A 24796-nucleotide genomic window follows, 5' to 3' on the forward strand; every position below is an offset into this window, starting at 1 on the left:
TGCCACTGCTTAGGTGTGTTTAACCTTTCTATATGGAGGGATACAGCAGCCCGAACAGAGGGGATTTAACAAAGAAATAGACCAGCTAGAATGGAGAGAATATTAAAATGTAAAGTGAAGTTTAACCAAGGGCAGTATAAAGGAACAGCATATTTCCATATAAATGTTTTGGGTGGATATGATTATGAAAGTCAAAGCAAAGTCATACAGGTTGGATTTATGTTCTGAAAGAGTGGAAAAAGTTGCACTGTAGCACTTATCAAATTTAAACTTTTCTGTTCTATTGAGTCTGACTCTGTGCTGTTTCAGGTTTTATGTGTGCCAGTGCTGAGCAGTTCTCATGATGGATGTGCAGGGCTGTCATCTCCGGATTGCCTCAGTTAAGATGATAGATCCAAGCCCGCAGAGAGGTCGATTTAAGTTCACGGCTCTGGAGTTAAACTTGCATTGTGCTCACCCTCAAGTCAGACATTCTTCTGATGACAATGATGACGATTCTACTGATGTTTGTTTGATGCTTCCAGTTGTCACAATGGGCAGAGCGGATGGCTTAAATATCTGTCTGTTGAACATCTGCAACAAATGGCTGTGCGTGACTGTTTGTGAGAGAGAGGCAGAGATGAGAGAGAGCTATTCTCATTATCGCTGAATAGCTAAGCAAGTCCTGGCCTGCCAATTATGGAGTGTGACTGTCAAAGTTGTTAACATGTCTATGCGCAGATGTTGTGGCAAATCACTTATATTGATATTGAATAAATCCACATATTGTATTTGGCTTTCAGGTAATATTTAGTCCTGTGTTAAATCATTAAAAACAGCTATGTAATTAAATCCCTTACAGTACATTTTCATGGATCACCATGTAATCTTGACACCGTTTGTCATATATGCAAAATGTATGTGGTTGTATTGTTAGTAACTGTCTCAAAATGTCATAAAATTATAGTATTTTGTGGCTCAGAGTATGCATCACAATTAAAGAGCACTACAAACATGCTGTATATGATCTAAACCCAGTAATCTAATGGTAAATTATGAAGCATGGTTAAATAAAAGGGGCACATTAGCCATAGCTGTCAGCTTACACTGATTGATAGACCGCACCAGTCGTGGCAGACAGGGTGAAGTATTGAGTGTGGGACGCTGTGAGCGTGTGTGTATGAGTGTGTGTGTGTAATTGCAGGCGGACGTGTATTACAACGATTATCAGAGAGGTAAATCACTTTATGAGGTAAGCTTACGTTATGATGAATGTAATGCAGCACATACTGTTCAGTATGTCAAATACAGAAGAAGGTATGTATATAAAATTCTAATTATGGGATAATCATTCCATGTGTCTAATGATATAAACTGATATATATCCGACTGCAGTGGAGAGTGATTTCTGTGCTAAGTCCTCCGTTATGAGTAGATCCTCCAATACTGTTCCTGGTTTAGAACAGGCTTACAGTATAGCCCATTAGAAAAGAATGAGCTGTTTTCTTTGATTTGGAATGCCATAGGAACAAGACATTTAAATGACAGATTATTATATTTCAAATGTGTGAGTATTTGTTTTGAGTAAAAGCCACATTGAAGCGGGTAAAATATAGACACAGTAAAGTGTGAAATGTGAAGTTAATATTGGTACCTTAGAGATGTAATGATTTCAAGATTGAGTGTGCTTGTTTGTGAGGAACAGGTCAGGCTGTGGTCCTCACTTGTCCCCATCTAAAAGGGAAACATGATCCCTCTGAGAATTCCCAGTATGGAATATGAATATCACAAGAGTAAATGTATGGCTTCCCTACCTAAACAATCTTCTCTACCTTTAATTAAAGATAGATCTTTTCTAAATCATTTTTGGTTTAAGAGCTACATCGAATTCCGAACAGCAGGTTTCAAACAATTAACTAGCAGCCTTGACATCTCTTCTCTCTCCTACTGCCTACAAAGTGGGACCCAGTCTGGTTGGGCCTGGTGGTCCAGTTCCCACACTGGCTGCAGAGGAAAAGGAGGAGAGGTGGGGAGACTTCCACTCCAAAAACAAATCGAAGAACGAGAACAAGGACACTTGTGCTTGGACGTAAAAGGAAGAGCAAACACCTGGAGCCTGGGCCTGTCCAAATGGAACTGGACAGGAAACACGGGAACATTTAGGTCTGACAGGAAGAGGAGGGTGATGAAGAAGGAGAGTTGGCAGATTGAGGTACTGGCCTCTGCAATCTGTCACTATGAATCTAACGGTTGCTTTACTGACATTGCCAGCACTACAAAACATGAGTTTGGTATGATGTGGTTAAAAATAATAATCCCTTTCTCTGCAGTGTGAACAATCAAAATAAAGGATATTTTACATTCATAAATGGCCCTTTTAAAAAAAATTGATTTTGCTGTGCTGACATTTGAGATGAGTACAACAAACTTGAAGGTGTACTCAAGGCCACTAGAAAGACCAGAATTCTACCGCTTTAAATGGATATTTCCCATGTGGATTGCTTGTCTTTTATGACTTGGTTTCAACTGCACAACAACAGCTCTCAGCATGTCGCAAGTTTAAAAAAAAAAAAAGGTGCATTTTATGGGCACACACCAAGATACTGAACACAGCAGTCAAAGCCCAGCCCGAGATTCTTCATGATGTGCACAAACAAAAGAAGTTTAAACACAATGAGATGCACACAGCAGTTTGAAGAGCCAAACCAAGACAGGCGGTCCAGAGGGGTTTGATTACAAATGCTGTGAGATTTTTTCACCATCACAAACAAACAAGAATCTGTTCAAAGAGGGAGTCTAATTCAAAGTAAAACAAGACGCTAACTTTCATCTTCTGGAGCCTTCACCAGCATTTGATGAGCAAAAAGGTAAATGCTTTGGTTCTGAGAGCATTCATGTTACAAAGGTTCTCTGTTCCTAAATCTTTTTTTTTTTTTTGGCTTTGACATGACAGATAAATTGTGCTAATTGAGGACGGTGCAAAACTCCAAATTGAAACTTGCTGGGGTTTTTTATTACGTGAACTGTAGCAGTTCTGGTTGATAAATCGAAATGTGACATCGCTGAGGCTGCAGTTTATTTCTGTCCCAGGATGCAGCAAAAAACACATTGCATTTAAATCCATATGTGCGACTAATAAGTGTTATCAAGTATGGAGTGTGTGTACACATGTGTGTATGAGTGTGTGACTTTAGCACCAAGACAACCGGGATATGGAATAAATGGGAATCATTTTCTCTCTGATGAGCTTTTGCTCAAGTCTGTCAGACGCCTGCCTTCATGCTACTGCAAGATAGTGAGATGACACCATTTCTGCGGAACACACACACACACGCACACACACACACACACACACACACACACATACACACATGTGTGCTAAAGGTAAATGTGTTGAGATTTTTCAGATACACTCAGGTCAAACGCTCTTGATATATTCACTGCCTGCCTGTGGCTCACTGTTTTGAAAGACTTGTATGGTAATTTTGGAGAAACTATACATTTAAAAGAGCCAATTTCTCTGGCTATGAAGAGATACGGGCGGTTTAGGTCAGAATAGCTCATGCACCCATTTTCTCCATCAAACACCCACCGAGTGAGCCATTCAAATCTATACGGCCTCGCCTGCTTCTCTATTCAGTGCTCATTTAGCGATAGAAAGATGGGAGGAGATGACGGGAAAAGCGAGCCGTCAGACAGCCAAATGGTGTGGGCTGGGCAAAATCACACACCACAGTATATCCAAAAGGAGGTAGATCATTTGAAAGAATATTACAGCTGCAACTTAAAGCTGGAGCCGTGCCAGCAGCCAAAAGACTTGAATTTCACTCTTAATCTGTTACTCACTCTCTTTCTCCCTCCTACCAACACATTTTTTCTTTCCTTTCCAATCACACTCACTCTCCCACCTCATCATCTAATCCAGCCTGAGGGAAGAGGAGTGTGTGTGAAAGATGAGCCGGTCTTAGCCTCGCTCTAACCCCTTACTCCCTCCACACACACACGCACACACTGCTGGCATGGCTGGCTAGGTGAGGGCATGCTTCGCCTGTGATTAGAAGGGCAGGGGTTATGATTTAGGCGCCGAGGTGCGACGCTGCATGTATTATACACTGAACAATGAATCTTTGGAGAAAATGGTAATCCAAACACAGATGAAATATTCATGCCGCATAGCTGTGTGGTTCACCTCTTCTTTGCTCTTTAACCAGATAAGACCCATGCAGGGTTAAAGCAGAGGTAAATGAGACAGAGAGATGAGGGGAGAGAGTGCAGAGAGCAGAGGAAAAAGGAAGAAGTAATGTAGTGGAGCATGAAATCATGGCTGGCTTGTGTAATTTAGCTCTGGGATGGAGCTCACTGGCAAGTATTTCATTCCCCCCAGGCCATACTTTTAACACACACTTCCGAGCACACACACAAGTGCAGCACATACATAAAAAAAAAACAATTATTGTTATATATTATATTGCAAATGATTAACGTGCTGCATTCCACTTATCTTCACAAGGCCTTTTCAATCTATTCATCATTGCTCACACATTTGTTTGCACACTCCTCTACTGCGCTATATTGTTTATTGTTGCACTCAACAAAGCAAAAGGCGCCTTTTTCCTGTCTTCTGCTTGTCAGAGTCTGACAGACAAGTCTATTGTTGGTGTCCTTGTGTTCGCCATAGAGAAGGCTACCTACCTCCACTACCTCAGTCACAACAGACAGTTTCCTGTCTGTCCGCCGTCCTTGTGAGCAAACTGAAGTGAAAAACAAGAGATAGGTGTTTAGGGTTTTACAGGACTCGATGGATGTCTAGTAAAAGAAACACAAGCCGATCAAGCGGAAAGCGCGGCAGGAATTCAGGTTTCAAGGTAGATGAGTTCCACCAGAGAGAGACGGCTGGTAAACCTTCATATCAGGCAGGGTCAGGCGGTGGGTATGTGTGTGCGTATGTGTGAGTATGTGTGTGCGTGTGTGTGTGTGTTGTATCTTGGCATATTCAGAAGTAGAGGGTGTGATGAAGGGGGTCAGCTCTCATCCATAACATTTAACATTAAAGTGAACTACAGAGAGAGAGTTTCTGAGATTTTGCTGCCACACTGATGCTGATAAGCATGATAGCAAAATATTGCTGTACTGCTGAGGACACCCACACACACACACACACACACACACACAGGCCAGGCATCTCTACGAAATATTTATTCACATGTGCTCACAAACAAGGAAACACACAGACAGTCATCACACGCACAGACACACAATCACATACACACAGCATCTATAAAACACCCTATTAGGCCTCATCCCATCATATCTGAGCCCACCTCATCACTGACCTTACACTATAAAACTTTAACACACCTTGGTGTGCGTGAACACACTCCACAGTGTCATTACAGCAGCTCTAATAGGGTTGTGCGTGTGTGTTGGCTCCTCTGGGTTTATTTGCTCTGTGTTTCCTCTGCAGATGGAAGCTTTACAAGCCCATTGGCCTCCTGTCACTGTCCCAGTGAGCTGTGTTAAATCTATAACCAGCTGACAGCTGAGCAGATATTGGAGGACTCTCCATGAACAATGGCACAGCAAGAAAAACACTGTTGCGATCAGTCGGAAAAAAGACAAGGCTTTACACGCTACTCAGCGGACAATGGTGGTGATGATTATTATTGTGAGCTGGTTTTCTGCTGCGCTGCACTGATAGATACCAGGTGTGTGTGCAAGTGTGCAAACCAATTATTCTGTTTGTTTGTCAAGACATCTACTACACTGGTAACAACAATGTGACCTGACTAATATCACACTCATGTACATACTTTTCACCCTCTACGTGAGCCTCTGCAACACAGTTAATGTATGTATGCACGCAGCCACTGATTCACAATGCCTCCTGCAACACACAATGAGCACAGATGCATTAGTGGTTGGGGCCATGCACATTACAGAGGATAATTGCCTATGCATGTTTTCTCATGTGCGCTCCCTGCTCTCCCTGACTAGCAGTGGATTGGATTCAAGCGCCAGTTGCAGAACCATTAATAGAAATTAAGTGCCAGCGAGAGCTACTGGAGAGAGACCAGTGGAGCTGGAATGGAGTTTATGTGAAAGATAAATACATTTCTACAGAAGAGTGCCTCCGTTTATTGGTTGGGAAATGCACTGTGATATGATAGAGGGGCAACAAATGAGTATGGAATGGGACGATATGGCTGAGAGAGAAGGGAATGTTGTGGAATAAGAGGCCTGACTTGAATAGGAAATGCAGCAAATAATGTTAAGTTGCGGCTTGAGTTTTAAATTTGTGATCCGAGTGGTGAGTTCAGAAACCTCAAAGATTAAACTGATACACATTAACCATCAATACTGTACCAACAAGCAACTGTAAAATAAGTCAAGCACTCTGCCATCCAGTCACTCTGGGTTGCTCTCTCTGTCCTTTTAATACCGAGTTATTATTCGTCATCCCTCGAGTGTCTCTCCCTCTTGGCTGGCTGGTGTCAGACAGATTACATACTCATCACACACACGCATGCAAGCGCAAATGCATGCGCCCACATTCACTTGAGCTAATGAAAATTCAGCCTCATCCCGGGCTGTCTAATGGGCCTAATAACAGAGAGTCACTGGGGGCCTCGCGCGTGTCAGGCAGATTACAGGACGCACATGGACTAGACGGACAGGTCCTCGGCAGCGACACACCCACACTGACACATGCAAACACACACAGCTCTCATCCTCAAGTAGAGCTCGATTCAGGAGGTGCAAACAACCAGCCTGACCACTAGGAGGCAAGGGTGAGCTTTGCCAAACAGCCACTCAAAAGCCACTGAAGCTCCTCCTAACAGGCTGAATTGTAGAATCTTCAATTACACACATGACTTATCCCATTGTCATGTTGTTCTACTGAGCAACACATCATGTTATGCATACTTACTGTATATTAGCCTTTATTGTCAGCACATTGCTTTAATAAAGTTTCATTATCAAACTGTTCTGTGGATTCCTGATTATGCTCTTTCCCTAAAAAGCATGGATGGATTAGTGAACAGGCCTACCGAGCACAGGCCCAGGGGCCCAAGGGGTCAGGGAGTTCCTGGGCCAGAACCGCCGTTTGAAGTGACTGATTTCTTGTAGGAAAGTCACAGAGCTCAATTAAAAGTAGGGGTGTCAACCAAACCCAATCCAATATTTGTTTTTGTTTATTATTTCCTTCATATTACAGCTGCACAGCACACTGAGGCTACAGTAACATTTCATTCAAATACAGTCACATTGCTTAAGCTATTTTAATCAGTTTGGCAGCAGAACAAGTCTGATTTAAGAAAATGGAGCCTGGATCTCAGACTTTCTTTAATGTTTCCTATAATATTTGGTCTAGTAAAATGTGCTGCTAAATGTTGCTGAAAGAGCTACAGAACAACTACAAAGCAACTAAAAAGACATAAAACTACCACAAAACACGCAAAACGATTAAAAAGAGACGAAAAACAACCACAAAGAGACAGAAAATGACAACAAACAGACATATAACGACTAAAATGTGACGCAAAATAGAAAGAAAACGACTAAAAAGAGAAAGAACAAATGCAAAGAGACAGAAAACGACTATAAAGAGTCATTAAACGACTACAAAAACACACAAAATGACTGCAAAGAGACACAAAACAACCTCAAAGAGATGAAAATGATCAAAAAAAGACACAGAATGACTAAAATGAGATGCAAAACAACTATTAAGAGACACAGCCTTGTCGTTGCAGTCATTTTGTGCTTCTTTCCGCCTAGGTGTCTTGCTCCTATGTAGAAGAGTTTTACATGTTTCTCAGGGGCCCTTTGTCTCATAATCCATCCATGCTAAAAAGCAAAAGAAAATGCCATTAAATACAAGTGAGCCCAATGTCAAACGTAGACACAGCAGCTCATTTGATCAAACGCAAGTCCGAGCCACAGGGGACTGAATTGCGATTGCCATTCTGGGGGCTTTGAGCTCCGAGGCTGATCCCATGTCAGGAGGAAGCCAGGGGAGACGTTCACGTTTTGGCTTCGACGGGAAGAATAGAGAGAGGCTACCGGGTCTGCGACTGAACTCTACCTGAACTCCAAATAACTTTTCCTGTAGTCGAGGGAGTTGGGGGCAGAGGAAAGGACATACAACAGAGAGAATAGATGAGGGAAGAGTGGCAAAGATGTGACAGGGTGAACAAATGTGCATCATTCCAAAAGGACTGAGGTATGGAAGAGAGGACGAGTAGAGGACGAGAAAGAGGGATCCAGACTGAGAGAAAGATGCCAAGGGAGGAATAAGCACACATGCCTTCCATGAAATACTCTTCAGGCTCTCTTTCTTGCTGGGCTTGACCCTCTATAATTCAAGATTTTGGCATACAAGTGCAACTCAACAAGTCTTTTGTTCTCACCCAAAAGCTGTATATACTATATTAATCTGTGGTAACGAACACATGGAATTCTACATTCTATGAAATTATTTTGGCACTATTATTCTTAATTTATATTGATTCAATCCAACTCAATATGAAGAATTGAACCCAACTAAATGACTTCACCTGTGACCCTTATGTATCCCTCTCAAGAGAAAAGTGAAGCACCACGATTTGGTGAAGTGTTATGTTAAACGATTCCGCACCTCAAGATTTATTTGACTTCCAATGCCAACGTTCAATGCTAATGCAGGAAGTACTGTGCCCTTTATGTAGCAAGATGGTAAGTAAGGGTGTGGAGGGTTGGGGTGTTGAGACCGGAGTTCACTACCACCACAGATCTGCAAATAACATTTGCCTTTTTATTCACAATAACCACGATCTTTCCCTAACCTTAACAAGTGCTTTAGTTGCATGTGCAGATATTGATGAAAGCAATTTTAAAAACGTTTGAACGTAATCCAGGGTTTATCAGTACAATATAACCCAAGTGCAACATGGCAAGGAACATGAGTGGTCAAACAATCAGACAAGTTGCAAACAAGCCAAGAGTTCAGCCATATTATCTTAACTGCTTACAATCTCGCTAATAATCCCTCATAGCACGGAAAATTGTCTGTGTGTACCTCTACGGAAAGTACGGTAGGTTAAAGTTGAATCAGGAAGTCGGATGATCGGATGACGGTGCTGAGCCTGGATGAATAGAATGAAAAGAAAAAAAAGACTCTGATGAAGGCCAAAATCTTGATCACATTTTGTCTACATCTCAAAATAAATATTGCAAAAAAGCATCCCTGCTGTTGAGTCTGACTCCCCTCTGTCAAGATAGACATTTCATATGAGCCTCCTTCCATCTCCCTTCTCCCTACAACACCCCCAACCACCCACTTGTCCAGTTACAGCACCACCCCGCCCACGCTGTGCCCCCCCCATCCTGTTAGTAAGCTTGGACATGCATCCCAGGCCGCTGCCCACACATTTCTCAGCTCTTCATTTTGGACACTCATACATTTATGGAGTGATTTGGTGCAGTTCTCCCTCCAAGGCATCCAGGATTACTGCACATACTGAGCTGTGGCTGAGGGGGTGTGGGGGTGGGGGTGCGGTCAGTCGAAAGAGGGGAGGAAAGGGGGATCTTTAAGTGAGGGATGAAAAGACAAATGGAACCAGCAGTGCAGTGGTTTCCAAAAAATGAAAGATAAATGATAAGAGAGAAGATTGTTTTTGGCCTCTACAGGAACACTTCATTTGTTCCATGGAGTAGTATATGTGTGTGCGAATGTACAGTATATAGGCATCCCTACAGTATGTTTGTGGTTAGGTGAATGTGTGTGTGTGTGTGGGGGGGTGAGCCTTGTTTGAGATGTCACCAGTAATTTAAGGCCCTCTTTTGATGCAACACCCACTTTTCTCTTGTGATAAAACACTGTCTACATCACCTGTGAGCCTGTGATCTTTCTGTATGTGTACATGTGTGTGTGTGTGAGTGAGAGATTGTGTGTGTGTAGCACTCTAATTAGCACCTAAACACACAGGAGAGTGCTGAAGCCAGACAGCAGATAAATCAACAAGACAAGGCTATAAGATCGCAATACACTAACAGAAGATATCAGCTGCACTGCAGCTTTAACACACTTGATAAATTGACAATACAGCGGTAAGCTATAAGCAGCTGGCTCCTTTCCCAATTCCAAAGCATTGGATTGTGGGGAAAATTTTGTGTTTGCACTGCAGCTTTCTTTGTCCCAACTACAAAGATGCAATAAGTAATGACATGCACCAGGAGGGTTTTTTTCCTTTTTTTCCACATTCATTTGCTAATACATGCCCACTGCATTTCTATATGTTTCCCTCCAATTACCAGCATTACTCAAAGTCAGAGCCTCTCCCAGCACATTTTTCATCTTTCACGTTCCTCAATCTCATCCATTAATTTGAATATCCCACCCCCGACCGAGCGGTTCTGGCAAACACAACAGTGGCGGGGAAACGAGCGTGCTCCCTGATGTGTGTTGTTTCTCTCTTTTCTCTCTGTGCGTCTCCCGGCCTCTCTGCTGCTGTATGCACTGCGGGCGTGAAGGAGACAGATCCCAGCAGTACAGTATGGTCTGGCACTGGTGTGTTCCAGCCCCAGGGGAGTCTGGGAGAATGAGTCCCAGTGGAGGTTTGTTTAAATGCTGGAGGGAGTGTTTGCCCTGGACTAGCCTCTCTCATGCTAATGGATACGTCTGTGTTATTGATAATAGGACTGCAGGAAAAAACGTGTATACGCTATTTTATGAGTTCATTATACGGTGGCCATATATGGTGATGTCTCATTGCCCTTGTAGGTGAGATCTTTGTAACTGAGCAAACATGTGTGGCATAAAAGAGATGTTGAATTCTGATCTGCATTAAAGCTGCTCTGCATTGGAAATGTATGAAAAATAAACCCATAATATCATCCTCAAACAGAAAGTGGGGTTGCATCAGAGGAGAGTTTCAAATCCCCTTTATGACTGAAACTGTAGTTTTAGGTATGAACACTGGCAGGAAATCTTCTTCAGAAACAGGAAAAGTGTCATGTTATAATATGAATCCAAATTGTCAGAGCCTCAGTCTAAACATTACCACCACATCAGTCACTAAAAAGAGGACATTAAAGCTGCTATAATCAATGGATGTATTAACGAGGAATTAAACTGTTAAGTATAATGTGAAAAGGGTCACTTGTATTGACAAACCCACAGAGGATTTTTAGGTGACTCTGCAGTTACCCTCAACGCTACAGAACGTTTTAGCATCATTCAGCTTGTTGTTTTGGTTTAACTCTTTGCAACTTCACTGTTTTGGTTCCATCTTACCGCTCTCATCAGCAATTCCAGTAGCAGCAGGCAGCTGTTTTCAGCAAAAAACTTAGATAAACCCTGTGTACGCCACCTGTCCATGTCCAAACAACGGACAAAGTTAGCTGCTAGCTGGTAAACATAGTGGAGCATTTAGCAGCTAAAGAGCCAGATATTTCCCTCAGGAGTTTGTGGAGACCAAAACAGAGCTAAAAGGAAAGTGAATATTGGTCTTACATTCAGGTGATCAGAAACCCAACAGCAAATGAATGCTAATGTTGCTCTATGTCTGCAACAAAGAACTTTAATAAACTTTATCAGGTCAATGTTGTGTTTACAGCTTGATGTGCTGCCCCCTTAGTAGTCAAAAAAATCAATGAATGCAGGTTAAAGTTTACTGAAGTCACATTTTATTACTTCTAGACACTGAAAATGAAACAATTACTTGCAATTTGGGTCAGCTAACATACACATTTACCAGAAATGTACAGGTCTTGTGGTGTGCTCATGTGCTGGGGCGAACTTCTTGGATGTCATGACAGCTTTGAAACTGTGCTGCATTCATGCATTGTCAGACCCACAGGACAAACTGTAACAAACATGGATTTAAAAAAAAGAAAGATGTGATGTGGAATTGGCTGCTTCACTTTTTATATTTTATAATTATTTAGGCTATAGCACAAATTGTACTTTTCTGACATGAAAGTAAAGATGTTGGAGAATCTTTTTACATTCAGAGTGTGAATATACACACGTACACAGCAATAAAGTAACAAAACTGCCTAAAGGCAGTGTTTACAGCTCAAGTTAAAAGCTAAGGCTGAAAATTTCCTTTGTCCCGTGTTTTAGTGACACATTTCTTCTTTTTCATTTTGTCAGTGTTTTCCCATGAGACTGCTGTAAATGCATGCTTTTCACTGTACTGTACTGACATTTATGTTGAACAGCCTTGATCTCTCTGTCTGTATAGTTCAAACTGCTTTCATCTCTCCAGTTTCATAGTGGTAAGAGGCAAGATAAAGAAAGCACAATGAGAGAGAGACAGAGTGAGAAAGAAAGAGAGAACATCCTGTAAGTGAGATTTTACCCTAGAACAATGCTGTCTACTTTCAGCTGTGGCTGTCTGCAGGAGACATTATGTCATGTGTTACGCCTGCGAAGGCGAGAAACTGTTGTAGTCAATATCTTGCAGCGTGCATCTCGCTCTCCTTTTCTCTCTCTCATTGTGAGTGAAGAACCTGAGGACTTGTGGATGTAGTTGTGGGCTCTTCTCTGACACAATACATATTCACATGGACCTCCTCAGTGGCAACTCCCGAACGCTGCTGGCAAGGTTAGCTCTGTTTATGAAACCATCAATTACACATATTTAATTTAGTAAGAGAAGAAACGCCGCCACACTGACTGAATCCAGACCGAGTGTCCCCCTGAGCACTGGGATAAATAGAGCAAGGGAAGAGGAGGAGGAGGAGGAGAGAGAGAAAGAGTGAGATAGATAGAGAGATAGAGAGAGAGAGAGAGAGAGACAGACTTCATTAATTCTGTCGTCCATCTAATTGGAGCCCTGTTGGACCCTACAGCTAAAATAAAGTCCGAAATGAGTTCTAATGAGAAAAAAGACGTGAGGGGAAAAAAGTTGGAGCTACTCATATCTAGAGAACAACCTTGGGCAAAATCAAGACTTCATGTACAATACAGACCCTTGGGATGCCCCCAACTCCCTCGGCTGGACGCTGATTAAAATTGGATGGTATTCATTCTAAATAATGAGACTAGAGGCCTACCTGAACTTTCTAATCTGATAAACTGATGTTGTGAAGCAGAAAATGTCTAGGGTTTACATCAGAAATTCACCATCACGCTGCGATTTACATTAAGGTCTACAAGCAGAAAATAAACAGGGAATTATGTTCAACCTATTTTCATATTTTCACATACTTACTCACTGTTGCAGACACTTCAGCCCTGCTGAAGTGTCCTTAAGCAAGAAACTTAAGCCTCATCTGCATGGTTCTTCATCTGACGCTCTGAGCTTCCTGTGGAGGAGAGAGAAGAGAAAAGATGTTTCACCTACAGTGAACCATAAAGTATTTCTTTTATGAGAATAAACTAGATACATTTTAAGATAAATATCTGCAGATCTACATTGTTACATGAGATAAAGATAAGCAAAAGAGAGTCAAAAAACATGCATTTTGGGGTAATTACATTCCCCTTGATGCATATCAGAACCCCACCCCAAAGTCCCAGTCATAACAAATGTGTCATCATAGGCGACTCTGGTTATAATGGCATCAGTGCATCAAGTCTTCATCTTTCATTATGGCTGTGATCAAAACCAAAAGTCAGACCACAAATTAGAGGAATCTGAGCTGAACAAGGGAAACAAGCACAGCCAAATATGCCAAATAAACAAGAGAACTTTGTGAAGGAGAGGAGAGGATATTGAAGTACAATAGAGTAGGGTTGAAGTTTGTTGTAGAGCAGAGTAGAACAGAAAAGAGTAGAGTTAGGTAGAGAGTAATAGAGTAGAATATTCTATAGTAAAAAGGAGTGAAGTTAAGTACAGAGAAATAGAATAGGGAAGAGTAAAGCAGAGTACAGTAGAGAAGGGTAAAGTATAAGGGGTACATTAGAGAGTAATGTACAGAGGAATAGAATAAAATAGAGGACAGAAGAGGAAACCAAAGCAGAGTACAGTACAGTACCGTAAAGTACAGTAGAAAGGAGCAAAGTACAGAGCAGTAGAATAGAGTACAGAGGAGAGGAGCATGGTAAAGAGGAGTCGATTAGAGAAGAGTAGAGTTAGGTTGAGTACAGAGGGCTAGAGAGTAGAGTAGAAAGAAGTAGAGCACAGAGGAATATAGTGGAGTGAAGAATAGTAGAGTATGGGTAGAGTAGAGCTGAGTACAGTAAAAAGCAGTACAGAGGAATAGAGTAGACTATGCTATGGTACAGAGGAGTAGAGTAAAGTACAGATGAATAGAATAGAGTAAAGCAGAGTGCAGCACAGAGGGGTAATGTGTAAAGTATAGGGTGGTAGAGTAGAGAGTGGAGTACAGTAGAGTAGAAAGGAGTAGAGTAATACATTGAATAGAGAAGTGCAAAGTATAGGCAGAGTGGAGTAGAGTACTGTAGGGATGAGTAGAAAAAAGGAGAGTAGGGAAGACTAGAGCAGAATATAGCAAAGTAGCAAGGAGTAAAGTACAGAGCTGAAAGTAGAATATAGTGGAGTAGAGTAAAGTAGAATAGAGTAGAGTACGGTGGAGAAAAGAGGAATGGAGTAAAACTGAGTAAGGTAAAGCGGAGTAGAGAGGAGAAGAGAAGAATACTTAACAGTAGGCATGTTTAAAGTACAGAGAAGTAGAGAGAGCAGATTATAGTAGAGAACAGTAGAGAGGAGTAAAATACAAAGCAGGTAAGTAGAATAGGGAGGAGTAAAGTACAGTATAGTAGAAGTAAAGTACAGAGAAATGGAACAGTGTAGAGTAGGTAGGCCCAGAGCAGAATAAAGTAACGAGAAGTAAAGTACAGAGTAGATTAGAGTAGAGCAGAGAATAGTAGAATAGATTAGAGTAGAACATAGTAAAGTACAGAGGAGTACAGTGTATTGGAGTATGGTAAAGAGGACTAGAGTACCTAAATAACTGAAGTAAAGTAAAGAGTAGAGCAGAGTAGAGTATGGAGGAGTAGATTCCAGTAAAGTGCAGTTCAGCAGAAGACATGCTGTACATCAGATCAGAAGCAGGCTGTGTTTTCATAGTGCACTGTGTAAATGTGCTTTGTGCAGGTTGCTGTACAAACTGTGTCTTGTACAGGATGTTCAGTTCATTTGTTTGTGTGATGTGATGGCAGGGTGGCGTGAGGTCTGGCTCCTGCTGACTGTCAGCATGTTATCGGCACATTGGGAACCATCCTCCACGCCGAACCACCAAATCTGAGCTCTTATAGCGAAAATGATTAGTCTAATCGAATTCATTGCTGAGTGCCGCCTCATCTCCATCTCCAGCCCCATTCAGAGAGACACACACACAATGTCCTGTGCTGTACGTCCCCTTCCCAGGAAAAGACACACTGTTCAGTGGCATTCCTACAGCAATCCAATTAGGTTTGATTTCAATTCAATTACTGGCCTGTTAGGGGAGTAGAGTGGAGATCCATTGAATGAACTTTACTTGGAAATTCCATTACTACTGAGAAAGTCATTCAAGTCCATAATCTGGATGGGAATAGGGTAGTAGAAGAGAGAAAGGCTGATATTAGCCCTCACTATTTCCCTTGGAATGAAGTGGAGTAGTAACCGTCTGCAGTCTGCTGTCTGCCGCAGTGGTGCTTCTAGTCAAACAGGGAAATCATTAAGGCTCTGGTTCAACAGAAAACTGCAGAGGCTGACACAGGAAGACATCTGCTACATGGGAGACCACAAACAGCAAACTGCCAACAACTATCTACCCCCACAACCTCCCTCACCGTGAGTGTATTTGTGAGTTTGCACGTGCAGTTCTGCACATGTGTCTTCATCCCTGTGACTGCAAGAACAACAGATAAGCATTAACGCATCACGGTGGCAGCGTGTGCAACCATAAATTACTACCTCCTGAAGATAAGAAGCCGCTATCACATCAAGCCCACTGCAAAAAATGTGCATCGCAAAAAGATGGTTTTGTGTCGTGTTTAGTATTAAAATCTTGTTTTTTGTGTAAAAATTATTTAAAAAATCAGTAACACCTTGTTGTATGGGTCTGTTATTTCCTCATCATTCCTTACAGTATGAAGTTTCCAGGAATGAACTGTATAACTTGGTACTAATTACAGGGAAAATAGAGACAAAGTTGTGTTTATCAGCAGTTGTTGATTTTCCTTCAAAGAACTGCTGCCAAGTCAACCCAAATAAATATTTGTCCATTCTTCGTTTATTTGTTTAAATTTCACATTTTTGCATGTTCAGCTGACCTGCTGTGCACTGACTAAAATACTTTCTGGGTTACACTAGAAATTCAAAAGGAGTGAATCAAATGGAAATTAAGTAATTGATCAATTTATTTATAAATAGTACCAAATTTATAAATAGTACCAAATTACATAGTACCAAATAAATAGTACCAAATTACATAGTAACTTCCTGGGAAATTATTAGGATGTTATGGACCTGTAAAAAAAAAAAAAAAACTTACCAAAAAATCTCTACATAAGGGATTTCATCATGTAGAGGAATTTAAGGAATTAATACAAGTGTCAATTATTTTGAAGCAAGAGTCAGGTAGAAATCTTGACATGTATGATGAAGAAATTCAAACTGAAAATCAAGCTATAGAGAGGAAAAAGTATTTTTTAAGAAGATAACAATTTAAAAATCAACCCTCGACTAAATGACTTGTTTGGATGGATATTTTTTGCAGTATGCAGTATGGTAATATACCTTGGCGCATAAAGGAGGTTCCCAGACAGGGGAGCAGACAGTTTCTGTCACAGATAAGAGCTGATGTAGATCTAAGACAATGGCCTGTTTATGACACCGTATCTATATCCAGAAGAGGAACAATGACTTCACTAACTTTTTAATATCACGGTTTTAGAAGAGAAGACAATGTTTGTGTGGCAAACAAACTCCAAACCTGTCTTTATTCTCCCTGAATGTGGTTCTTTCTTCCTTTTCATGCTATACTCAGACATGGACACACAAACCCCCTATTGAGAGCTCTTCTGTTTGAGTTTATCCATTATCCATATCCTTCAGCATCAATCACTCACCCCGTAACTGCTCCCCATCCACAGCCACACACACAAACAAAAACCTAAAACTCAGATACACTTCACTGCCGGCGAATAGACTATCAGTGTGGTTTTTACTGGTGTGTCTGAGGCGCTGACACCTCTGTGCTCTGTCTATTGATTTTGTTGTCTTATCCTAATGAGCCTTGCGTCATCCATCACTGCTCTGCTGGTAGCACTCAGGCAGCCTGGATGGCTGGGAGGACTGAACTAAGGAGGGACAGGGACTATCACCTTGCCACTAGGCATATATCAATGAGAGTTTCCTGAATACCATTTTTAAAAAGGCATCAACAGTAATACAAAAAAACGAGTTGCACATCTGTTTGAGGTATGTGATCTGAGGGTTTGGAATAGGATAAGTGCATTCTGACATGATTTCAGGCCCCTTAGCTGATGACCTCTGATCCCGCAGCTCTTGCCTTTAACACTTGCTTTCTTGTGTCATGAAAGTGCTTTTAGGTTGTGTTTGCGTGTGTGTGTGTGCGCAGGTATGAGTGTGTATGTTGTGTAGGTGTGTAAGTGTTGACTATAGTGATGATGGGGATGTTAGAAGGCAGCTAGCACCCATTACTTACTTAACACCTTTTGGAGTACAGACTGGAGATGAAACACTTCCACACCCTGTAGCTCCTCTACTCCATCCATCCGTTCATCCACTCAGCCGTTATGGAGGTTGTCCCACTGCTTCATGTCATCTCGGTGACTCCAAATAGTGTTTTGATGTTGCTTCTCCACCCTGTCTTGATGCATTTAGAAATAGTCAGCCTCCATCATCATTTGTGTTACTGAAGGAAATGTCTTCTTTGTTGTCAGTATTAATCTCAGTATTTGAATAAAATAAACACCCCTGCGCTGGTCAATTTTGATCATTCTTTGTGTAGAGTAGCACTACTCCATGATTAATTTTGAAACCCAGTACAAATCAGATATGTTCAGTGAGGCTATCAAACCTTTATACAGCCTATACAGGCTGTATTGTATGTAGACTGTGCCCTTTGTCCTACATTCTATGTTCTATATCTTGTTTTCTGTCTTGCATTTTATGTCCTATACTTATGCCCATTTACTACATCATTCTTCCTCATCATACATCCGACAAACTGCCTCCCAAGTAGGTGATCCAACATCTTATATCATATCTACTATATACGCACTATATTTTACATCCTGTCCTGCATCCTTTATGCTGTATGTTTGCATGGGCCTGTAAGACACACCAAAGACCAAACACCACACACCAGTTTACTTCTTACATCCTATTTCCTGTATCCTAACTCCAATGCCAACATCCTAAACCCTACATTCTATATCCTCTTCTGCAAGTTGTTTCCTGTAACAAACATCCTACATCATGTATTATAGATTGTGCTTTCTATTCTGTTCAATATATAGCCTACTGTAGACCATGTCATTCATCCTATATCCCAAGTCCATAACTCTACACCTAAAACATTGCAAACTCAAAGATATTCCAACTACACCTTTTGCTCGACATATGCATGCTTTCAGTATACAGCACATAGGATGTAGGCAGTTTTTGAAGCTTAGAATTGGATGCAGATGTCTTCGCTTGGCTATTACCATTATGACGCACGCTACCACTCAAGGCTGAAAAAAAGAACCAATCCTTGATGAGAGAATAATTGTGTGGGAAAAAAAGACCAAAAATACCCTGTCTTCAGGGGGCACTTTGGTGAAAATTACTGGTCTAATCTTATTAAACTCTGAGTGTTGCCATCATTTACTGGTGTTAAAGAGGATAAGCTACTTATAGAGTGGTGGGGAATGAAGTGAAACTGTGTTGTGAGCATATCTCTCAATGTCACTCACCATACATAAGCAAACTGTTCATCCTCATGCCATGCTAGCACATCACACACCAACACAAGCCAAATACTATAGTTTACAGGGTGTATAAAAAGATAACACACAGGCTGTGCTGTCATGTGACTTCACTTTGACACAAAAACAATTTGTGACTTTCCAGTAAAATTAGCAGGTGGGGTTTCATGCACCCTAAGGCAAACACATACAAATGCCAACACACACATTCAAGGAACACAAACGCATGCATGCACAAACACTTGCACACAGACACACACACACACACAGACACCAAAGAACCCAGCAGGCTTTGGGAACCATGCCCTGACCCCGGGTTCCCAGTCAAAGGGATGCTGTTCACCAGTATACAACAGCACCACTGATCCCCTGTGTTCCTCTTGTAAATTTTGCTCTTTCTCCTCGGGGCTCAGAAGAGTCCTGTGTTGTTTTGTGAAAAGGAGGAGGAGGAGAAGGGAGGCGTGGAGAGGCGAGAGAACAGAGGAGTAAAGCCACTGTCTGTGTGTGACCGCTAAATCACTGGGTGAAGGCTGGGATTGTGCATGTGTTTCTTTGTGTGTGTGTGTATGCATCCGTGTGTGGTGTGTGACCCTCTACAGTACATGTGCGCATAAAAAGAGCAGAGAACAAGGGACCTTTAGTCTTGGATGAAAACATAGACCAATGTTACAGGCCAAATAAGATTAGCTGGTCTAATGGACACACTTATTTTCATTATTCTGCATCGTTGCTATAGCCCGGAGAGAACAGGCTCGCCACTACTAGCAGCCCTGCTGCAATGACGTCCTGATGAAGAAGTCTTCACTCCATCCACTTCTAATTTACAAAATTCACTCATTCATCCTCCCATTTTGCCCTATTAAAATGTTACCTCAACAGGATTCTCCATCTGTCTTGATAATTTATTCATTTAAAGTACGCACAAAAGCGACTTATATCATTCGTGACAGCACGGTTTGCTGTGATTTGTCCATGAAATTTAATACAATCCTTTCCTTATTACATATGGGAATGTAGATCTTTGCAATTTAGCTTAATGAGTATAAATAAATCAGTGATATTGAGGGAGGAGCCACTTACATACCCCTCCTCCCCCTCTTTAATCTAGCCTTCCTCATTAACACAGGCGTAAATATGTAAATGAGATGAGACAGCATGGAAATATACAAGCCTATTACACAATTAACATGACTGCTTGATTAAGTAATTTAGAGACTTTATAATATCGCCATGCAAGCTTGTATATATTGTCACACATTAAAACTCATTTATTGTGTGAGTAATTATTTTCACTACAACCTCAACCAAATCCACTTCCAGTCACAGTTTTTTTTCCAATTCAGAGATGTTTTTTCTTTTCTTTTTTTTGGCTTGAATACTCAATGATCTATAGTTTAACCTTGAACGAAATACAAAGCACCAAATCCAGATGTCATATATCCAACAGCCAGATGAGCTACAACATAACCATATAACATTACACCTAATCCCATTCTCGTCCTGATTACCTAAGAGCCAGATACCATCTAAATCTGCTCAATAATTGCAATGCAGATGATGATCAAGCGAGATGGAGAGAGAGTGACAGTGAGAGGTATCGCCAGTTTGACATGATTACAGCACCGGCCTCGAGGGACTATCTTGATTTAGATTAAACCACGCTCGTCAAACAGAAAGCACCCATCTTTAATACGACCGTATATCAACCACCGCATAAAATCTGAGGTTCCATCAAGTCCGTGAGGGTGTTGATTAAATGAAGAAAGACGGAATGAGAAAAAAATCTAAATACAGCGTTGATCAGAGAGAGAACGTGAAATGACACCCAGCAAATATTTTGACTCTGAAAATAAGTTGATACGATAGCTTGCACTGGAAAAAAATGGAGCTGGTCTTTTGCCACACTGACAGACAGTATTGCCAGATTGGGGCGTTTTCTGGCCAAGTGGGCTTTTGGGTTTGGGGCAGCTTGTGATCGACAAAAAGTTGTAGCTAAAGTCTAGAAAACTGGCCCCCTCTACTCTCCAGTTATTGATTGAGACTGAAAGGGAACCAAGTTCTACAGGCTCAACACACAGTGATGGATAACTTATGACTGATAAAACCAAATATCATTTCAGGTCTTTTACAGATAAAACAGAGGTGTGTCTTAGGATCATCATATTCAGCCACAAAACATACAGGATTTATAAGACGACTGGGCCGGTTCAAGGCTCTGATTGATATATTTTGTTTGAGGTGCTTAAAAGACTGACAGCAACTTTTCTTTTCTTAGTTGTTTTTTACTTTGGATAACCCACAGTTTACACTGGAACTAGAAAATAGCCCCTATGAAAACAGTTGATACACACTTAATTCAGCCGCTCTATCAAAAGCTGCGATTTGACATGAACTGAGACTGACGAGGAAACACTGAAGGAGACACAACACCGAGGGAGAAAGTTGACAGAAAACACCACAGACGGCGCAATTTTCCTCAAGGGACAACTTCATGAAAAAAAGACATGGATGAGGATCACATGAAAATTCTTTCACATGCAACACATTAGCAGCGTGTCCACAGAGAAGAAGCAAGAAATTCTTGGAGACCATCAGAAAACAACACTGTGTACTGTGTGTAAAAAGAACAAACTGCACTGTCTAAATGGAGGAAACGGAGGGATCGGACAACACATACCGTATATCTCACGCAATGATAACTGGCCTGAAGTTTGGAATTAGCCTGTGACAGAGTTTATGTGTAAGTACCAGAATATGTACTGGTGGCATGAGACCGCCTACACAACCCAGACAACAGTAGTGCTGCTGCAGTATTAAGACAGAGAGGCACTTTTCCACTTCTCCTTCAACATCTATCTTTCTCTCTGTCTCTCTTTTCTCTCTATCTTGCACTCTGTTGCTCTCTCAAGAAAAAAAAACATGTTTTAGAAGGTGTCAAGCAATCAATATAGTAAATACAGAGGGCTGTTCTTTTGAGGCCTGATATACTACACGCACACCAACATAAGAGTAATGACTACTATCCACAGGCGCTGTAACAGTCATGAATTATACTTTATTGGCTGCACTTCGTCAGATATATGACTCTCCTGCCTCCTCATATGTATTCTGCGGCTGACAAGATTTGATACATACATGAGCACGCACACACACACACACACACACACACACACACACACAAACACAAACACACACACACATAGGTAAAAAACACTGATCACAGAACATTCTATAAACTCCCCAACCATGACCCGAGGCACTCTGCCAGCTCAGAGAAAAAATACAGATGAAAGCTTTTAGAAATAACAGAACAAGACATTTTCAAATCAATACTTGTTTCTCTTTTTTTCCATCTTGAATAGCGCTTGACGACCCACGCTATTAGAGCAGACTCGGAGGCGCGTCGGCGATGTGCTTAATACGCTGAGCGGCATGAACAATGCCTGTGTGTTCCTGGGGGGGGGTTAATAAAGGGGATTGTTCTGTGTTGTATTTTCTCTTTACTCATTTATGTTCAGCTAGGTGGAGGTCAGATGTAGTGTCCCTGAAGCCATACAGTAGGGTGTATGTTTTCAGCAGGATGAAACTCAGTGGCCTTGACCAGAGAACACAGAGAGTGAATACACACTCTCTGCTTCACTGACTAAATCAATCTTTAATACACCATGCTGCTGCCTTCTAAGAAACGCTAAGAAATACAGAAACCCCGGACCATGTGGCACATACATGTACAGTGTGTGTGTATGTGCGTGTGTGCGCGCCCATGTGTGAATGGGTGCTTATGTGCATTACAAAAAAATTAGACATACACCACATTATTGTTAAAGCATGGTGTTTTATAGCAGGGTCAAAGGTTGAAACGGGCTCATACCTCTCTCCACACCAAAGAAAATTCCACTTACAGCAGCCAGGTCAGCAGCATGAAAAATAACACACGCTGGCATTGTGATACCCTCACACATGAACAGAGGCTGCAGATACTTTACAGGCCACTTGGCCACAAGCTCCTCGATCGCCTAAAGCACCTCAACTCCACACAGCTTGAATATCCGACCGTTTCAAGAAGCCAGTTCATTCATTTTGCCTGCTTGGCTGAGAAAGTTGGCTAATGACATGACAGAGGAGCTCCATGCAAATAGCCAACATCTGTCACAGTGCTAGCTCCACTCCATATATTTATTTGCTGATCCTACTTAATATTTCTGCATATTACTGGCTGTTTGTTGGAGGCGGACAGTGATGCATGTTCCTGCATGACGCTGTACAAAGAAAGCAATCTCCTGCAACCCTCACATCCACTCCTGCTGCTTCTTCTAAATGCATATTTTGTGCTGGCTTTGCAGCCTGCTGAAGGTCAGAGGAAAGTAAGGCCCCTTTATTGTGGAAATAGGAGAAACACATTTGGTGGAGTTAATGTGTGCTACATTTATCACAGACACAATAACGAAGGCTAGATAATATATCTCATGCAATGTGGAGGGAATACATTACATGTAGGTGTTGTGATGGCTGAATCTGGGTGTTATCTGTGGGGGTTATTTAGGTTTATCTTGTATAACGGTGACATTCAGATTCTGAATATCCAAGGTGCCCGCTGACTTAGTTTAAACTCATTTCACCATGTAAATGCAAATGATAATATACCTGCACTAAAACTTTAATAACTCAGATGCCTCTCTCTTATCTTTAAAATAGAGCTGGTCAGATATGAAATCCTCCTGAGACAACCTATTTGGCATTTAGCTGTCAGTACCTCATCACCTTACTCTGCTGCCTTCCCCAACTTCTTTTTTCCATGCATATGGGGGTGGGGTCAAACGTCGACATGGCTGTTTTCTTCCCGTCTCTGATCCAGTGTCAGCCTTCAGAAATTATCCCTCACCGACATGGGGCTGTCTCAGGTGCCCCCAGCGCTGACTGGCAGGCCTTGGAAGTGGAGAACTGCTTTAGCCCGACATTCAGTCAGTCTGCTTGCTCGCTGACACGTTCAGACAGATACATCACTGAGGGCCAATGACAGCTCGTTATTGCTAGAGATGATAGAAGCTCACCATAGGGATTTGTATCAAAGCAGGAATGTTGTGTGTGTGTGTGTGTGTGTATGTGTGTCTGTGTACATGCATAGAAGCATTAGATGAGAGGTGAAGTCACAGGGTATGAGGACTGCCAGCGGTTTTCTAACCTGAATATGGGGAAACGGGTCCCTACTTTAAGCTAGAAGGAACTCAGAAAGCACACACAACTAGCTTCTAAACTTAAAAAAAAATAAAAACTTTTCTTGCAGTTTGAGTTCTTGGCAATCTTGGTAATCTTATGAATTGTAATCAAGTTTCTATCTCTCTTTGTTTGATTGATATGGCTACCAAAATTATATTTGCCTAATAAAAGGTACAACAAGGTACGAGGTAATTTAGTATCGTTTTAAAAGCGGAAACTACTAAAATTGAATCACTTGTTCCTTTGCTCAAGCCCTTATTGTCCATTCACTTCTGTGGAAATGTGTTTCATGTCTAATGAAAAACATGTCATTAACGAACAGGGGTGAAAACAGAATCACATGCGTACAAATAAACCACCAAAGAATGAAGCAAATGCATTTTTTGAAAGGGTAAAACTGCAAATTTATGGAAGTGTAAAACTGTATCTTCTACATGAAGTAACACCATAAATCTACTGTGCATCAGTGAAGCCAATTTACTGATAATTAGATTTGATGAATGCTTAAAGGGGCTATAATCGAAATGTTTATATTAAAATTAGTTCAAATGACTATGTTTAATGTCAAAGTAGTCGTTTGTAGTGACAAACCCACAGAGAATTATCACCAGAATCTGCAGTTCTCCTCAGCTCTGCAGAGCTTTTCAGCGTCTTTTAACTCATTGTTTTGGTTTTCCGGCCCACAACTTTATTGTTTTGGTTCACTCTCACCGCTCTCATAGCATA

At 41.4% G+C, this 24796-nt stretch overlaps 1 long non-coding RNA gene across 1 annotated transcript in view; it reads right to left on the minus strand.

Annotated features, from left to right (window-relative positions):
* Positions 1-11623: 11623 nt before the first annotated feature.
* LOC122864386 overlaps positions 11624-24796 on the minus strand; it is a 67842-nt gene continuing 54669 nt past the window's right edge. Inside the window, exons 2-4 of the long non-coding RNA XR_006375203.1 lie at positions 17587-17751; positions 13179-13272; positions 11624-12670 (exon numbers count right to left, since the gene is read on the minus strand). This is a non-coding gene — a long non-coding RNA (uncharacterized LOC122864386). The remainder of the gene's footprint in view (positions 12671-13178; positions 13273-17586; positions 17752-24796) is intronic.

This window comes from Siniperca chuatsi, linkage group LG17, assembly GCF_020085105.1.
Source record: "Siniperca chuatsi isolate FFG_IHB_CAS linkage group LG17, ASM2008510v1, whole genome shotgun sequence".
NCBI classification, from domain to species: Eukaryota; Metazoa; Chordata; class Actinopteri; order Centrarchiformes; family Sinipercidae; genus Siniperca; species Siniperca chuatsi.